Raw genomic sequence first — 18,447 nt, forward strand, 5'->3', positions numbered from 1 at the left:
TTGCAGCCGAAGAACTTTTATTTTGTCCCTATTTATAATATCTGTCTCTTTGTGATACATCTTTCTCATTGTTTCCTAGTTCTTTGATCATTGTTTCCTTTCGCTCATTGAGTTTATTGAAGACAGTTGACTTAAAATGTATTCTTCTAGTAACCCAAATCCTGTGCTTTACCTCTGACAGTTTAGAGTAATTAATTTTTTCCATGTGAACAGGACACACATTCCTCCCATCCCCTCCAACTTTATGGAAGTATAATTTACAAATAAAATTTCTATATTCACGGTGAACAGTGTGATGCTTGATGTATGTATACATTGTTAAATGATTACCACAGTGAAACTGATTAATACATCTATCACCTCACATAGCTAAAGGTTTTTGGGGGGTGGTGTGTGGGATAAAACTAAGATCTACTGTCTCAGCAAGTCTCCAGCATACCACACAACATCTTAAATTATATCAGCATGCTGTACATTAGATCCCTAGAATGTATTTATCTTATAACTGATCATTTGTACCCTTTGATGAACCACCCCCCAAATAACAAACCTAAACCTGGAGGCATCATGCTTCCTGATTTCATTATTTTACAAAGGTATAGTAATCAAAACAGCATGGTACTGGCATAAGAACAGATATAGACATAGACCAATGGAACAAAATATAGAGCCCAGAAATCAACCCACACATATATGCTCAACTATTTGACAAGAACACACAACGAGGACAGGAGAGTCTCTTCAATAAATGGTGCTGGGAAAACTGGATATCCACATGCAAAGATACTATATTGGACCCTTATCTTACACCATACCCCAAAATGAACTCCAAATGGATTAAAGACTTAAACGTAAGGCCTGAATCTGTAAAACTCCTAGAGGAAAACACAGGGGTAAGCTCCTTGACATAGGTTATGGCAATGATTTTTTTTTGAACTGACACCAAAACAAAGGCAACAAAAACAAAATAAACAAGTGGACTACATCAAACTAAAAAGCTTCTGCACAGCAAAGGAAACAATCGACAAAATGAAAAGGCAACTGACCTATGAAGCAGAAGAAAACATTTGCAAATCATGTTATCTGTTGAGGGGATAATATGCAAAATATATAAGGAATTCAATCAACTCAACATCAAAAAAAAAAACAAAAAAACAAACACAAAACCAACAAATAATTAATAAAAGGGTACACAGTCTGAATATACATTTTTCCAAAGAAGACATACAACTGGCCAATAGGTATAGGAAAATGTGTTCAACATCACTAACCCTGAGGGAAATGCAAATCAAACTGTAATTAAGACATCACACCTATTAGGATGGCTATTTTCAAAAGGACAAGAGATAGCAAGTGTTGGCAAGAGTGTGGTAAAAAGGGAACCCTCGTGCCCTGTTGGTGGGAAAGTAAAATGGTGCGGCCACTATGGACAACGGTATGGAGGTTCCTCAAAAGATTGAAAATAGAACTAGCAGATCAGCCAGCAATCCCACTCCTGAAAACAGATCCAAAGGAGGTGATTTCTGCTCTGCTCTCTTATGCTCATTGCAGCATTATTCACAATAGCCAAGGAATGGAGACAACCTAAGTGTTTTGGGCAGATGAAAGGATCAAGAACATATCATATATATATAAAAGACATATAAATGAATTCTTCTTAAGAATTCATCTGAGGGCTTCCCTGATGGCGCAGTGGTTAAGAATCCACCTGCCAACGCAGGGGACACGGGTTCGAGCCCTGGTCTGGGAAGATCCAGAACAACTAAGCCCGTGCGCCACAACTACTGAGCCCGTGCTCTAGAGCCCGTGAGCCACAACAAGTATCATATGATATCACTTACATGTGGAATCTAATACAAAATGATACAAATGAACTTATTGATATTTACAAAACAGAAACAGACTCACAGACATAGAAAACAAACTTATGTTTACCAAAGGGGAAAGGGGGTGGGGAAGGGATAAATTAGGAGTTTGTGATTAGCAGATATAAACTACTATATATAAAATATATAGGGCTTCCCTGGTGGCGCAGTGGTTGAGAATCTGCCTGCCAATGCAGGGGACACGGGTTCAAGCCCTGGTCTGGGAAGATCCCACGTGCCGCGGAGCAAGCCTGTGCGCCACAACTACTGAGCCTGAGTTCTAGAGCCCGCAAACCACAACTACTGAGCCCGTGGGCCACAACTACTGAAGCCCGCGCACCTAGAGCCCATGCCCCACAACAAGAGACGCCACCACGGTGAGAAGCCCGTGTACCTCAACGAAGAGGAGCCCCCATTCGCCGCAACTAGAGAAAGCCCGCGTGCAGCAACGAAGACCCAACACAGCCAAAAGTAAAAAAAAAAAAAAAATGTTATGGACTGAATTCTGTTCCCCCCAAATTGGTATGTTGAAGCCCTAACCCCCAATGTGACTATATTTGGAGATATGGCCTTCAAGGTTAAACGAGGTCATAAGCTTGGAGCTCTAATCCAATAGGGGGGGTATCCTTATAAGAAAAGGAACAGATGCCACAGAGCTCTCTGTCTCCCCACACTGAACAAAGAAAAGGCCATGTGAGGACACAGTGAGAAGACAGATGTCTGCCAAGGACAAAGGTCTTACCAGGTATAAATTCTTTTAGCAAATTCTAGATTTCCAACTGGATTAAATTGTGCACCTTTGTATCGATTTAATTGTTGCCTCCCTCTGTATTGAAGTTTTCTAATTTCATTCTCTCTGATTCTTTTTGCTTGCTCGTTTGTCACTGGATGTACTTTGTGTGTGTGTGTGTGAGGGGGTGTCCTCTCTAATCTGCTCATATTTATAGATTTCTTCCTTCAGACAGCATCAAATCAGTTTCATTAGGGTTAGGGGCCTCCCCTATGGCAATGGTTGCTTAATAAGTTTTAAGGACTCTGGCTTAAGTTGGGTTTAATTTCATCACCGTGTCACAAAAGTGCCATGGTTGCTCTTCCCTATCATTAGGATGATCAGGATTTTCACTGCAACACAGGCATAGGCAACAGAGTGGCACAGCAGAAGATTGCTGGGCCCCCAAGCCAGAGGTGGGTGGACTGAAAACATCTTCTGCTAGGGTGCTGCCACTTGCGCTGCATGGAATTATTATTATTTTGTCTTTTCTCTCTGTACAAATTCCCTCAGAATATTTTAGATTTCTAGCAGTGCAAATTTACAGCTGTGGGTTTTATCTCCATCTAATCATGAGTGGTCCAGACCTTCTGGGTGGTTATGGGGACAGGGTCGGAGGCCCAGTGACCCACCTCTTGGGCAGCCCAGGAGAGGAGGACATCGCAGGCCATGCAGGACACATGGGGGTTGCATTCTGGAACAGCGTGAACCAGAAGGGTCTGGGGGAAGCGGGCTTTGCAGTATCACGAGGGTGAGGTACCCCCTGGTTCCTAAGCAAGGATGTGATTGGCTTGCTTGAATCGTTCTGCTGGCTGACAAGGAAACACTATTCAGGGATAATAAGCAGGAATGCATCTGGTGCATTTAATAAGAAGCGTTGTTGCTAGAGGACCCTATCTGGCGGAGCAGAGTGGGGAGCGGAATCTGGGATTAGGCCGGTCGAGGCCCTCCCAGTTTTACCAGCCGTCAGCTCAGCACAGAATACTGCCTTTAGCCCTCACCGCACCATCACCCCCTCCCCGCGCACTCACACACAGGGGCCAGTATACCTGGCTGAGGAGAACTCAGTCCCTGGAGATGGAGGGGTGGACCCTGGGGCGGTAGTTCCCCGAACCCCGCCACTTCAGCGCTATTAGGCACCACAGCAACAGAGGGGCTGAAGCAAGGGGGCTCCATCGCAGCTGGTCGTCCCCATCCCCACCACCAACTCCTCTAGGGACTGGCCAGCAGGCAGCGCGCGTGGGCAGCGGTTCAAAAGCGCAGGCCCACATCGGCTCCAGCCGTCTCCTTCTAAGAGGTCGCCCACTCACCCACCGCCCTCCCAGCTCATGGCAGCCTGCCGACCCCGCTTACCAATCGAAGAAGTCCAGAACGACGTCAGGAACATCAGACGAGGAGAGGTTAGAAATCAAAGCGGAATTTCCAGCTGGGTTTCGGGTCGTCGCCCTCCAAGGGCCGGGTCCTGATGAGCAGCAGGAGCACAGCGGCCCGCCGCATGTCGGGACGCCAGAGCTCCGACCGTCGGAGAACCCTGGAGACCGCTGCGGACCGGGAGGAAGAGAGACGAGGTGGGGGGGGGGGGGAGCGGGATAACCAAGAGGAGCGGGGCGCGGACCTCGTGCTTCGGCCAAGAGCCACCTGTAAGGTGAGAACATCGAGGCCAAGGGGAGTGGGGAGGGTGGGGGTCGACCAGCGGCCCTGAGCCAGGGAGCGGCAAGAAGAGCAGCAGCCCAGCAGCTTCACTCCACGCAGCAACCGGACCACGCACCCAGCCGCTGCCCAGAGCGCGGGGTCTGAAGCACGTCCGGCTGCCGCTGGGCGGGCCCCAAGCCCGGCGCACAACTGGCTCCGCCCACCCCGACGGCAAGCGAGCTTAGCCAATCCGGCAGGCGCCGGGACCCATTGAACGAGATGCGCGGTCCCGCCTCCTACCGCAGCCTGTGCGCCGCCCAGCCCTCTGCTCCTTCTGGCGTCCGCAGTCATTCCTTGGTCAGCCCCAGCTCCAGCTCCCTGGCAGCTGGAGAGCTGGGCCTGGGGTCGGCGGCGTGGGGCACCCCGCCCTGCGCCTCCCCTCTGCAAAAACGCAAAATGTGCTTTTCACTTGAAACAGCGTATGCCCAAGAGTTTGCTTTTTGTGGTGAAAGGAGTAATTTGACCGCCCGGGCTGAATCTGCAGTTTGAAAGATCTGGACACCTCTGAGGAATCAGGACATAGTTGACTGGTGGTCATTCCCAGACCCTCGGGCCTCCAGTCAACCAGAGCGCCTGTCCTCTGGAAGGGATAGAGGAGGTTCAACCTGTGCATGTCGTGGCCCGGCTCTGGCCCGTCATCAGGACAGAAATTGGGCTCCAGGAGCCCCCCTCCCATAGCTAAGGGATGCACAGTTGAAGTGAGGGTTCTTGGCTGACAGCATTGAAGGGGAAAAGAAGGCAACGGTCAGTGTATCGGATCTTCAAGGCAGTGAGCCCCTGGAGAGCAGGCCACTGTAATGCTCCAGCATTCTGGCCCCAGCATGTGGGGGAAAAAAGCCTTACATTTTTGCTAGAGGCCTTCTCTTCTTTCCGCTACCCTGAACATTGCCACATAGAATAGAAATATCTCAGAGAAAGAGGAAATGCTTCCACTCATTCACTACCCTTCGTCCTTCCCATCTTGGTACCTTGATGAAGCAAGGTCAGAAAGAGGCTTCTTCAGAGCACATAAGCCAGATGGGCAATGAACAGATAAACCTCAGTCATATTCACCAGCGCTGGACCTCGTGAGGCATGCCATTTAAAAGTGTTGAAATCAAAATGGATTTCAGGTTCACTCTTGGTCAACTAGAATATTCAAACAAACATTCTCCCCCTTCCCCTTTCCTTCAGTATTTGGTGAGAAGAGCTGGGACTGCTTGTGCCCAGCATATTGCAAAGCTTTAGTTGCATGGAACTTCCTGGGGTGGCTGAGTGTTTTGTACAGCTAAAAACTGAACTCTTTACCCCACCTCGACCCCTTCTCAAGCACCCCACTTTTTCTTTTCAACCATTTTAGAATCACACGTTTTTTAAATGTTTCTCTTAATTTCCTTCCTTCTCTTCACCAGCAGAGCATCTTCACACCTTCGTTTCCCCTCTCCTTTCCCCCTCTTTTTCCTTCTATTGCAGTAAGTGCTTTCTTCTCACTTACGGGGCGGATCCACATAGAACTAAGCCACATACTTACGTGGGGGATCCCTCTATAACTAACCATCACAACAGCAGTGGGTCAGCTGAGCCCAGCCCTACTGCTCTTAATCCTGCACCCCTTGTCTCTGGTCACTCAGGCATCCTCGTAGAGACAATACTTGCTTGTCAAAAATGAAAAGGTCATTTCCGATCATTTTGTCCAAGCATCTGCAGTGTATATGGGCGGGGAGGGGTGGGGACACACTTTGGTTTATTCTTTACCCTAAACTACTCTACCTCTCACTTCTAAAATGAAAATATCCCAGTCTTGGACCGCAAGCGCCTAGCCATGCTGCTCTCTCATTCTTCTACTCTCTCTACACGTGTTCTTTTATCTCACTGAGCCCTCCTATTCCTTGGCCTCTCTGGTTTTTGCCCATCTGCACTCTCCCTCTTCTATCTCTCCCTCGTGTCACCATTGATTTGGTTTCGGGTTTCTTTTTTTTTTTTTTTCCTGGCCGTGCCGCGCAGCTTGCTGGGATCGTAGTTCCCAGAACAGGGATCGAACCCGGGCCACGGGCCACTGTCGAGTCCTAACCACTGGACCACCAGGGAATTCCCTGGGGTTTCTCCTCTTTTCCTTCTTTTCCTGATCACACTCAGGCATACTAAGTTGTCAATACATCTACCACCGCTTATTCTTCTACGCTTACAACACCTTCCGTATCTCCACATCCAGTTATCACCCATAGCCAATCAACTGTTGCCTTTCAGTTCTACACACTTCTTCATGTGCTTTCAATACCCCTACCTTAGTCTAGAACTTCAGCATCTCTCACATAAATCACTCCTATAATGAGCACTCCATTCTTCCTCCTCGCTGACCTTTCTTCACATTGCTTTCAGAGTGACATTTCTAAAACACAAATTACATCCCAGATTAGACCCCCATGATGGCTTCTTGTAGCCTTAATAATGAAGTCTCCACTCCTGTCTCTGGGGAAACGCAGATGGCCAATGGGCACATGCACACATGTTCAACATCACTAATCGTCGGGGAAATGCAAATCAAAACCACAATGAGACATCACCTCACAAAAGGACACACGTAACAAATTTTGGAGAGGACGTGGAGAAAAGGCAACCATCCTACACTGTTGGTGGGACTGTAAATTGGTGCAGCCACTGTGGAAAACAGTATGGATATTTCTCAGAAAACTAAAAATAGATCTACCATACGACCCAGCAATTCCACTCCTGAGCATATATCTGTAAAAAAGAAAAACACGAATTCAAAAAGATGCATGCACCCCAATGTTCATAGCATGGTCATTTATAATTGCCAGCGTATGGAAGCAATCTGTGTCCGTCAACAGATGAATGGACAAAGAAGATGTGATGTATATATACAAAGGAATACTAATCAGCCATAAAAAAAGAATTTTGCCATCGGCAGCAACATGGATGGACTTGCAGGGTATTATGTTAAGGGAAACAAGTGAGACAGAGAAAGACAAATACTCAGTAAATTTAAAAGATTTAATAACTGGCTGAATTAATGGACCTAGAAATGAATGTAGAACTGACTTAAGAAAGGGTAAGTGTTCAACAACACACATGCTGCAGAGAGCAGAGAAAGGGCACGGCTTATTTGAATACCACCTAATAAGTTGGTATTACTAGGTCTACAGAGCTAGTGGGCCCTTTTGTGTGCGTCTTAAATGCCAAGTTTATTGTGTATGCAGTAGAGTCATCAAAATTTTCTTACAGGAATTTGGCATGGCCAGAGTTGGGTTTTAGGAAGGTTAACTTAGCAAGTATATGAAGCATGTATCTGTGGGGAAAGACATGGAGGTAGGAGAAGGTTAGGAGACTAGGGCAAAGTTCAGGCAAGAAGTAATGAAGGTAATGATACTAAGAGTTGGCAAGAATGTGGAGCCAATAGAAATCTCATCCTCTGCTGTTGGGAGTATGAACTAGTACAACTGTTTTGAAAGATAATTGGTGTTACCAGTAAGGTTGAACTTGGGCAGACCCTACGACCCAGAAATTTCATGCCTAGGCCTATACTCTAGATCAGGGTTACTCAGCTGTTGACATTTTGGAAAGACAATTCTGGGTTGTAGAGGACTGTCCTGTGCATTGTAGGATGTTTAGCAGTATCCTTGGCCTCCACCCACTAGATGCCAGTAGCACACCCTCAGTTATGACAACCAAAATGTTTCCAGACGTTATCAAATGTCACCCTGGTTGGGGCGGAGGGGGCAGTGCGTAAAATTGCCCTCAACTGAGAAACTACAGAAACTCTTGCATGTGGGCATAGGGGGATATGAGTGAGAAAATTCGTCGCAAGATAATTTGCAAAAGCATAAAACTGGAAACAACCCACATGTCCATCAACAGGAAATAGACACCCTGTGGAATTTTCATACGATGGATAACTATACGGCAATGAAAACTGATTACTACAGTTGCACACATCAACATGGATAAATCTCACAAACACAAAATTGGGGGGGGGGGAGAAAGAGTAAGGCAAGTAATACATCTAGTATAATTACATTCACATAAAATCCAAAATGGACAAGAAATAACATTATTTAAAGGAACATTCCTCTGCCGTGAATGTATAAATAAGTGAATTATTAACAAAGTTCAGGATCGTGGTTACCTCAGGGAAGGAATGAGGGGATGACGCAGGAAGGGCACAGGTGGGCTTCCAAGGCATTAGCCGTGTTCTAGTTCTCAAGCTTGGTGGTGGGTACACAGGTTTTTATATTATTATGATATACCTTACATATATGCTGTATTATCTTCTGTATACATGAACCAGTTCATAATTTGTCAGGAAGTGATGCGGTCTAAAATAACGCAGGAAAATGGAGAGAAAGGCAGCAGAGTAAATAACTAATTGGATGAGACAGAGAGACAGAGAGAGAGAGAGAGGGAAGAGCCAACTTTTAGGTGCCTCTTAGAATCGTTTTAAACTCATTTTCTTCATAGATTTGGTGATGATATCAATTCCTTATCTGTAAACACACACAATTCATTGCTCAGACTTCTAAGAAATGTACATTTTATGCCTCAAAACAGATCCTACTATATGATGTGATTCACAGGACTTGATAATACCACATTTCCCAGAACACCATTGTCTGAGAATCCTGCCCTGTTAGACTTGTAAACGTGTACTCATTTGTATTCCTTGGAGTTATGAGCATCTGAAAATAGGTGGTTTAGAGTAAAAGTGATTCTTCATCATTAACTTTAGTGTCATTAGAATATCCCTAACTGGTACAGAAAACTGTTTCCAACTCCGGCACCCACCCTACCCCTCTGTTTTTCTCCCAATGGTCACCTCTCAGGTAGTGGAATAAAAGGAGATTTTTTCGATCAAATCCTTTCAGATGATGGAGCCATAAGCAAGGAAAATATCAGAACATCCTAACCTTTCCTGGACGAGGCAGAGAGGGACAAGACAGGTCTTTTCCTACAAGGAGCACAAAGTTTTCAAGGTTGAGGGACTCACTGAGAACATCTTTTATACGTGTGGACACAGAAAAACCCACAAACACCCAGAGAAACAGGAAATGCAGGATTCGTCCCTGACCTGATTTAAGGACCGTCTCTCAGAGACTCAGAGAAGCCTGATACGTTAGAGCTACAGCAGACCCTCAGAGCAGCAAGCCTGAGCTTCCTCCCTCAACATGAGAGGCTTCAGGTGCATACATGTGGGTAACGTAGCCCACGTGTCCTGTTCCCTGTATACACAGCCAGCACCTCGTAGATACCTCTCAGTCCTGAGAGTATAACACTGACAGTGCCACTCAGCTCTCAGAAGCACAGACTCAGTGAAGAGGAACACACATGCCTCTTGGGGCTTGGGACATGGGGCCACCTGGGGAGTAAATTCAGGGCCCTAGGGAACTGGAGCTCGGTAAGGGGCAGGGACACGGACTCCCAGCATGCACCAAAAAAGGCGTATCTCAAAAAGAGGTGTGCAGGCGTTTGTCGAAAGTGAACCTCCCGGGACTTCCCTGGCGGCCCAGTGCTTAAGACTCTGCGCTCCCAATGCAGGGGGCACGGGTTCGAACCCTGGTCGGGGATCTGATATCCTGCATGCCACACGACGTGGCCAAAAAATAATTATAAATAAATAAATAAATAAATAAATAAATAAATAAATAAAGTGAACCTCCGAAAATTCTTAAGCCCAGGTAAAGGCCTTTAATATTAACTATAGTTAATACATTAACTGTATTAACACAGAAATACACACATACACACCCTGCTGGCATGGCATGAACCATACAGAAGCAAACCAATTTGAGGCCTTTCGAGGGACCCTACATGGATAAATTTCTACTTGGACTGTTCCTTCATTAAACAATGGTGACAAAAGGCCTTGTGCCGCTTTCTGTTGTTGTTCTAGCCATAAGGAATACCCTGTGTTACTACAGGATAATGCATTTTTAAATGTCAACCCCAGTGACAGGGGAAAGGGTTGCGGATACCTTACACTAACTTCACTTTAACAGACCTTTATCAAGCATCTACGAAGAAGGAAACACAGTGCTTTAGGAGAGAGAAATAAATAAAAGCCTTTAAGTTCCAAACAATTCAGAAGCTCACACGTTAGGCAGCTGGGGAGATACACACGTAAATAAATAATGTTAATCTACCCTAGGATACGTGAGGCACTAGCATAGAAAATAGAAGAAGGTATTGATGCTAACTAGCAAGCTCTCAAGCAGCCTTAACTAAAGATAGAAATAAGGCCTTCTACCCTCAGACCCCTGGTTCTCCCCTTCTATGGTCCTCTGCTCTGCTCAAGTACCACTTCACCTTTTTCCCTTAAAGAAGTTCCAGATATTAGGCCCATTTCCTCCTTTAATTTTCTTTAAATTAGGACATATTTCAGACCTCGACAAAGGTACAGAGAATGCTACACCCATGCAACCATCAGCCGTCTTAAGAAACGTAAGCTTACAAATGAAATTGAAACCCAGTGTACCTCTCCCCAATTGAATTCTCCCTCTCTTTCCATACATTTAACCACCGTCTTAAATAAGTTTATTGTTCTCATACACACCTTTCTGCATACTACATATGTATGCATTACTCCTATGTATGCCTTTTACTACAAATACATGTATCTATAATCAATCTAATAACTTTTGCATGTCTTTAAACTTCATACGTGCATGGTATCATAATGCTTTTATCCTTTTGGAACTAGGTTTCTCCTTCATCTTTTTCTCCCTTCCACTACTGAATCCTTGCCCCTTGTTATAAGCTGAACTGTGTCCCCGCAAAAGATATGTTGAAGTCTTGACCCGCGGAACCTGTAAATGTGACCTTATTTGGAAATCGGGTATTTGCAGGTGTAATAAAGATCAGATGAGGTCACACTGGATTAGGGCGGGCCCTTAATCCAGTATGACTGGCGTCCTCATAAGAAGAGAAAGAACACAGAAACAGAGACACAGGGGAAAACACTATGTAAAGATGAAGAAAGAAATTGGAATCATGCGTTTACAAGCCGAGTGATGCCAAGGATTGACAGCAGCCACCAGAAGCTAGGAGAGAGGCATGGAACAGATTCTCCCTCCGAGCCTCCAGAAGGAACCAACCCTGCCGACACTTTGACCTCAGACTTCTGGCCTCCAGAACTGTCAGAGAATAAGTTTCGGTTGTTTTAAGCCACCTGCTTTGTGGTAATTTGTTACGGTAACCCTAGGAAAGTAACACATCCCTCCGGGAGCTCTCTGTGTCTCAGGCCCCTGAGAATTCTAGTGTCTTCCTCAGTCCAGATCTTACCATCCTGTTCAGTTTACCTGCAACAGTACCAAGTCAGTGAATTAAGGCTGGTCCTACCGTAGGTGTACTTAAACGTTTCCCCCATTGCTCTAAAGCAGTGGTTCTCAAACTTTAGTGTGCTTCAGTAGCACTTGGAGGACTTGTAAAACCCGATGGCTAGCAGCCTACCTTCAGAATATCCAATTCAGTAGGTCTGGAGCAGGGTCTGAGAATTTGCATTTCAAACAAGTTCCCAGCTGCTGCTGCTGCTGCTCCATGGCAGGCCAATAGCGCCATCTGGTCTCCAGGCAAGCTAGGTCGTCCGTCAGGTCCTTTCAATAACACGTACTAGAGGCTGGGCCACCATCTCTCTCGTCACACAACTTGTTTATAATCTAATATTTTAATTTATTTGAGGCTGCAATAAAAGGATTTGAAACAGGCTTACCAAATAGTTGAAAGAAATCCCTTTCAATGACAGTAAGGTGGGCCGAAAGAAATAGAACAAAGATACGTTGGAGTCAGTGTTATTTAGGTTAAAAAAAAAAATCTGCAGCTTATTCATGTCAAACAAGCTTTTATTTTCAATGTGAACAATACTATCAAATTTATCTGTAAAAGGTCAGAATAAAGTCAGATGTCACTTAATATCATTTTGGGATGCTGAACTTTGGAACAAAATTTGCATTGTGGGCTAATGAAAACTAGAATATCCGTGAAGAACAAATTCATCTCTTCTTTCGCCGTCCACTTCTTTTTATGCCTTCCAACTGTAGGATGGGATAAGAGTCAATTAACAATTGTACACCAATAACATGCAGCAGGGACTTTCTAAATATGAGTCAATACTATGTACATCTGTTGGCTCTCCAAGGAGAGAACAAGATGTTTTCTTCTTGTAACCCAGAGCCTTGGTTGTCAGGGTGCACATCATTTCATCACACCAACCTCATCTCTCTCTTGCCCACCACTATAAATGCTAGATTTTTTTCTTGAGAGGCCACTCTGCCATTTAAATGTCTTTCCACCTTAAGAGCCTATGCTCCTTACACAAATCATAAATCCCTTATAATCCCAGACCTTCAGTTTCCGTATCTGTAAAATGAGAATGAGGCTGTTATCAAACATCCACAGGTGTGAACATTAAGAAAGGGAGAAAGAAAGAGCGTGATACTGAGAGAGAGAGAGAGATGAGACAGAGAAAGGAAAAGATGAATGGGTAGAGGAAGGAGAAACTAAGATTGAATTACCGACTCAGGGATAGCCAATAATCTTACTATGGCTAATTTTCTCTTCTTTTGAATAAAAAATCTAAATTGAACTAATATTTGTGAACTACTCATGAAATGCAGTCTTATGTGAAATCCTTAACGTTTTACTACTTTGTAAGGAGTCACCTTCTCAAAGGCATTGTTATTCCAAGAGACTCCATTTCTGTGGCCAGGGGATGAAGGTACCGCTAGTGCACAGCTTACTCGCTTTAGCTGCTTCTTCTGGTGACCATTCTCTAAAAATATAGGTCTCTATATTTTAGACCTCTAAAAACATATAGGTCTCTATTTCCAGGTCTGATAAATTTCCCATCTGTAGTAGTCTTAAAGCTACAGGACAAAGGACTTGCGGCTGCAAATGAAATACTTTTCAGAACACACTTCCTTCTATATCATCTAGAATACAAGTCCATTAGTAACATTAAACTGTTTTTCCAAAACTAAATTTCAACAATTTTTTCTTATTTACTTTACAAAAAAAATTTAAAACACGATAGATAGCTAGTGGGAAGCAGCTGCATAGCACAGGGAGATCAGCTTGGAGCTCTGTGACCACCTAGAGGGGTGGGATAGGGAGGATGGGAGGGAGACGCAAGAGGGAGGAGATATGGGGATATAGGTATACGTATAGCTGATTGACTTTGTTATAAAGCAGAAACTAACACACCACTGTAAAGCAATTATACTCCAATAAAGATGTTAAAAAAATAAACCAAAAATAAATTAAGTATGTAAACAAAACAAAACAAAACATAAAGCTGTTAGTAACAGGTATATGTCAGGAATGGTTGCACTATACAATAATACCTGTATTCTCCAGAGCTGCCCTCTGCTGAGACCGTACCCACTTTGGGTCCTTCTTCTGCTTTTTCCTTTCCATCCTCTTTCTCTTCCTCAGCATTTTCATACTGATGTGCACTCTCTTCTTTAGTGTCGAATGATACGGACTTTGGCATCACAAGGTGGTGGGAAACATTTCCCGATTTAAAATCAGCAGCAGAATCTAGTTCTCTGCCCTCAGGAGGTTCTGGAGAAGAGAAATATGTCAAAACATAAATAAATAAATAAATAAATAAAAAGAAGAGCTGGCCATGTTCCTACTGGTTGATACAACACTTCCATGGGCCTCACAGTTCTGCTGCTTGACAGTTTTCACAACATTTTTCCCCTCCTTCCAGTAGATCTCACACACTGTGCTGCTGATTATTTCTGGCCCTTTGGAGAAGGGATCGAAATCATTTGATTCTCAGAGCATTTTTGTATGTTTCTGCCAGAACGTCACTGGAAAATGTTCACCCGATTTAAAGACAAGTTCTACCGCGAAGCTCACTGATTCCTCAACCACTGAAAAGTGCCCCTGTGACCTTTCATCATTTTCTCAGGTCATCCTACTGAGAATCTTTACATTTTTAGAAGCCCGTCAACCAAAAGTGAGGCATGCCATTTGTTCGCCCCTAGGTTGGTAGAGAGCAGCATACTTTTTCTCAAGATCATAAAGGTCTTTAGAGAATTGGGCTTCTACTTGTGCATATCGTGCCTGAAGGTTTTTGAGAGCTTTGACCCGCTGCTTAACCGCCAGAGGCCAGCGCTGAGCGCGGCCTGCCTTTCAGGCCGATGCCCCAGCAGGGGCTGCAAGGGCCTGGGGACTGGGCCGCCCCTCGCCAGCCTCGGCCCCGTCGTCAGGTCCACACGCCCCAGCCTCCCAGGACTCGGAGGCATCAGCCAGGACCTCGCCCGCCCAGAACTCGGCCGCCGCCGCCGGTTCCTCTGCCTTCTGGGATGCCGCCCCCTCTGCAGGTTCCTGCGGCTCCCAGGGCGGGGTGCCCTCTGCCTGGTACCCGCCCCGCCAGACCTCACCTGCCTCTCCCAGGTCTTCCTGCTCCTGAGGAGGCGCGGCATCCTCTGCAGGGTCCGAGAGCCGTCGGGAGCGGCGCCTGACCATCACGCGGCCGGCGTGGGGCCCGACCAGGACACGGTAGTTGTAGTGGCTGTGGTGCACACGGCAATGGACCGGATCCCGGAACAGGGACTGAAACTGCGCCATGGGGGGCCCGTGGCCCGCGACCACTCCCGCGCCCTCGTGCCCATTCTCGTCCTCCTCTTGTGTCTCTTCCTCCTCCTCGACCTCTTCCTCAGTTTCGTCTCCCTCTTCTGACTGGTACTCATCCTCCTCCTGGTCCTCGATCTCTAATTCAAAAATTTCCTCCTCCTCCTCCTCCTCCTCCTCCGTCTCCTCCTCCTCCTCCTCCTCCTCCACCTCCTCCTCCTCCTCCTCCTCCTCCTCCTCCTCCTCCTCAACCAGCTCTACATCCCAGTCTTCTTCCACTGCGGCCTGGGCGGCCTCCTGCCCACCATCCTCCCCGTGAAGGGCTCTGGAGAGCCCCAGGGAGGCCAGAAGGGCCGCGGCCCCCTCGGCTCCATCCATCCCTCCCGAAGGGGATGCGCGGACCCCGAGGGGACTGGGGTCGCCACCCGCCCCGCCACCAGCTCCGGCCTGGCCACCTGGGATCGGCCCTCGCTCCTCTGTGGCAGACATGGCAGGACGGACGCGCCACACACGGATCGGGCTGCAGTGAAGATCGCGGGGAAGATGGCGGCCGCCGGGCTGAGTATCGCTGAGGGAGGGGACGCTGTTGGCAGCGGGGCCTCCGGCACGGGGTGGGGGCTGCAGAGAAGCCGGCTGCACAGGGGACAAGAGTCTGCGAAGATGCCTCTGGGGGCCCCGCCACGGGAAGGGCAGACCGCCGGCCTGTGGAGCGCCCCACCGAGACTGCGCCGAGGCCGCTGCGCACAGGGCGGGAAAGAGCCTGACTGGCTGGCGACGGGAGGCGGACCTTGGAAGGGTCAACCAAGGGCCACTTCCTCCAGCGCCGGCTCTAAGCTCATTTGCCAGCAGCCAAGGATTGACAGCACCGCCGTCCAATGAGTGACCAAGGTCTTCAGCTTCCCTGGAAGCCTTAAAGGCCCAGCTCACCCTGAGCCTCCGTGAGCCCACAGGAATCCCTTCCTTTTCATTCCACCACTGCAAGAGCAAAGCTACAGTGTCCCTATAGGGCGGCGCCCTGGGGTATGGGAACCTGCATGTGTTCCCCAATTGCCACCCTGGGGCAGCTCACGCTGACTGAGACACACTTAGTTCAAAAACGAGAGAGAGAGAGAAGGTGTATAGATCAAATCTCAGCAACGCTTAAAACCTCCCACAAGAGAGAGCAAGAGAATTTGGAGGTTTTAATGCGGTTAAAGCTACTTAGAAAAGGACATACAAAGTCGATATGGATGCAGTGAGAATGGAGAGTGGAGAGAAAGCAGTAAAGACAGGAGCCGGACAGTGTTTCATCAGGGCTCCCCAATTCACTTCCAGCCGCCAAGAAGTGAAGACAGAGAGAGAGAGGGAAGAGAGAGACACAGAGACAGAGACAGAGACAGAGACAGAGAGAGATACTTCTTTTAAAGACTGGGCTGAAAAAAAAAAAAAAAAAAGACTGGGCTGAGCACCTGCTCTGCACTGGATTGTGTACATCCCCTGCCTCCCCAATTCATACGATGAAGCCCGTCCCCCACCCCACCCCGCCCCCAGGAGATGGTATTTGGAGACTGGGTCTTTGGTAGGTCATTCAGTTTCGGTAAGGTCAGGAGGCTGCGGTCCACACGTTGGGATCACTGCCCTTACAGGAAGAGACCATAGATGGTGCTCTCCGCCCACCACCCCAACGTGAAGCCACAGGAAGAAGGCGGCTATCTTCAAGCCAAAACGAGGGCCCTCACCAAGAACTCCACCATGCTGGCACCCTGACCTTGGGCTTCCTAGCCTCCAGAACTGTAGGAAATAAACCAATGTCTTGTTTAAGCCGCCCAGCCTATGGCATTTTATTAGGGCAGCCTGAGCAGACTAATACAGCATGGCACACGTTAACAGGACAGGCTTCCTAGAATGATTTCTCGGTCAACAGTCCGAGACTTTTTGTTGTACTCAGCCCCACTTAGCCGAGTGGTCAAGGGTAACGAATGCTTAAAACGAGGAAGAAATCGGCAACTATTTTATGCTAATCCCACTTACTATTGTCGCTGGGCACAGAAGCAAGAGTGGGTGTTAGCTGTAACTTCACGTTCAGGAGAACATAAGCTATGTCCCTTACTTCCAGTAAGCACACCGCCTTGGGATCCAGGACATCTAATTTGACAGACCCTAACGTTTCACGGATGGGAAGCACACATTCTGCACTGCGCTCCTGGGAAGGTTGGCGAGAAGAGCTGTTGTTGCCACCCTGAGTCAGTATGGACCCCTACCCCAAGTTGGGTTCAAAGGTCAATCAAGACTGGTGACACCACACACACACACACACACACACACACACACACACACACACACACTACCGAGACGCGATGCAAAGTGTATTCCTTACATGAGGAGGCTTCTGGGGGGAGAGCAGGGTAGCCTTTTCAAGCTGCTCCAAAAAAGACTTGAGAGAGTCAGGAAAGGAAGAAATTGCTTTGGGAGTTCTACTGTGATTAGTGGATGGGGCCAGCATGACAGTTCCCTTGTGCTGGCAGTAGCTAGTGTAGTTTGACCCCCACTCCTCCTCCCCTCCACCCTACAACCGCGCCAAAGGAGAGAGTGTGGGGCATTGGGAAAGAGGGAGGCTTGACGTTTAAAAGCCCTCAGCAGTCAAACATCAAAGGACGCAGTCAGACGCTATACTACAATTCACCTCTGGCGTGTGACTGGCGACTGAAACGTGCCATTTTCGTGTAATGGAATTTGAACTTGTGGAAGTAAGCCACTCTGGAACTCTGAGTCCTGCAGCCTAAGGCCGGGTAGGGAGGCAAAAGGTCCACTGAATGCCGTTCAAGAGCCCAGCGTTGTGTATCCTGAGAAGTAAAATGCATGCCTCGGTCACCATCAATAAGGCCCGGAACTCCAAAGCCAAGAAGGAGGGTCTTGGCAAAGCCCTGCATAGTGGCTTTAGTATATATAGAGACACGTGTGACCTGGATTTATAAGTTGGGAGTCTGTGGGCCAAGAGATTCCCAGGGCTCTTTACCCCAAAGGGGACAGGACAGTTTTACACAAGGAAACGTCGTTGCTGCCATGGGCCGGACCAGACAGCCAGACCGACGACAATGGCCTGATTGTCTATGAAAATGTGCAGACGGGGCTAACTGTTGGCCAGAGCATCCAGCGCTAAGGTGACTGCCTGAAGTTCACTCACTTGTGCTGTCTTTTCGTTGAACAGTTTTATCTATGGTTATTGTATTGATTACTGACAGGGAAAGACTTTTCCTGACCTTTTCCTATTTATTTTCCACATGTCAGCCTTTTTTTGTTCCTTCACCCCTCAATTACTGTATTTCGCTGTTATTAATTTCATTTTTCTAGTGTACAAAGTGATTCTTTATCACTCCTTTCTCTGTACCTTTTTTAGTTTTTTTATAGTGCTGGAGCTTTTTGTGGGGGCAGTGTCGGTGGTTACACTGGGAGTTACAATTAATATCTTAACTTTATAATAATCAAGTTTGTATTAATACGGAGATAGTTGCAATAGTATTCAAAAACTCTGCTTTTCCCCAGCTCTGCCACATTTCTTTATTTAATTATGGT

General features: G+C 46.8%; 1 protein-coding gene across 3 annotated transcripts in view; it reads right to left on the bottom strand.

Annotated features, from left to right (window-relative positions):
• LOC309622256 (uncharacterized protein) overlaps positions 1-17,411 on the bottom strand; it is a 44,029-nt gene extending 26,618 nt beyond the window's left edge. Inside the window, exons 1-5 of one of the 3 annotated variants that reach the window (XR_014240647.1) lie at positions 15,351-17,411; positions 14,706-15,035; positions 13,656-13,875; positions 11,767-12,347; positions 3,988-4,707 (exon numbers count right to left, since the gene is read on the bottom strand). The gene's annotated coding sequence lies outside the window, so the exon portion shown is untranslated. Of the gene's footprint in view, positions 1-3,987; positions 4,708-11,766; positions 12,348-13,655; positions 13,876-14,705; positions 15,036-15,350 lie in introns of those variants that run through there. The other 2 variants (XR_014240648.1, XR_014240649.1) reach the window with 2 other exon arrangements.
• Between the last annotated feature and the right edge of the window lie 1,036 nt (positions 17,412-18,447).

The sequence above is a fragment of the Balaenoptera borealis genome, assembly GCF_965194805.1.
Source record: "Balaenoptera borealis genome assembly, contig: HAP1_SCAFFOLD_1915, whole genome shotgun sequence".
In the NCBI taxonomy this organism is placed as follows: domain Eukaryota; kingdom Metazoa; phylum Chordata; class Mammalia; order Artiodactyla; family Balaenopteridae; genus Balaenoptera; species Balaenoptera borealis.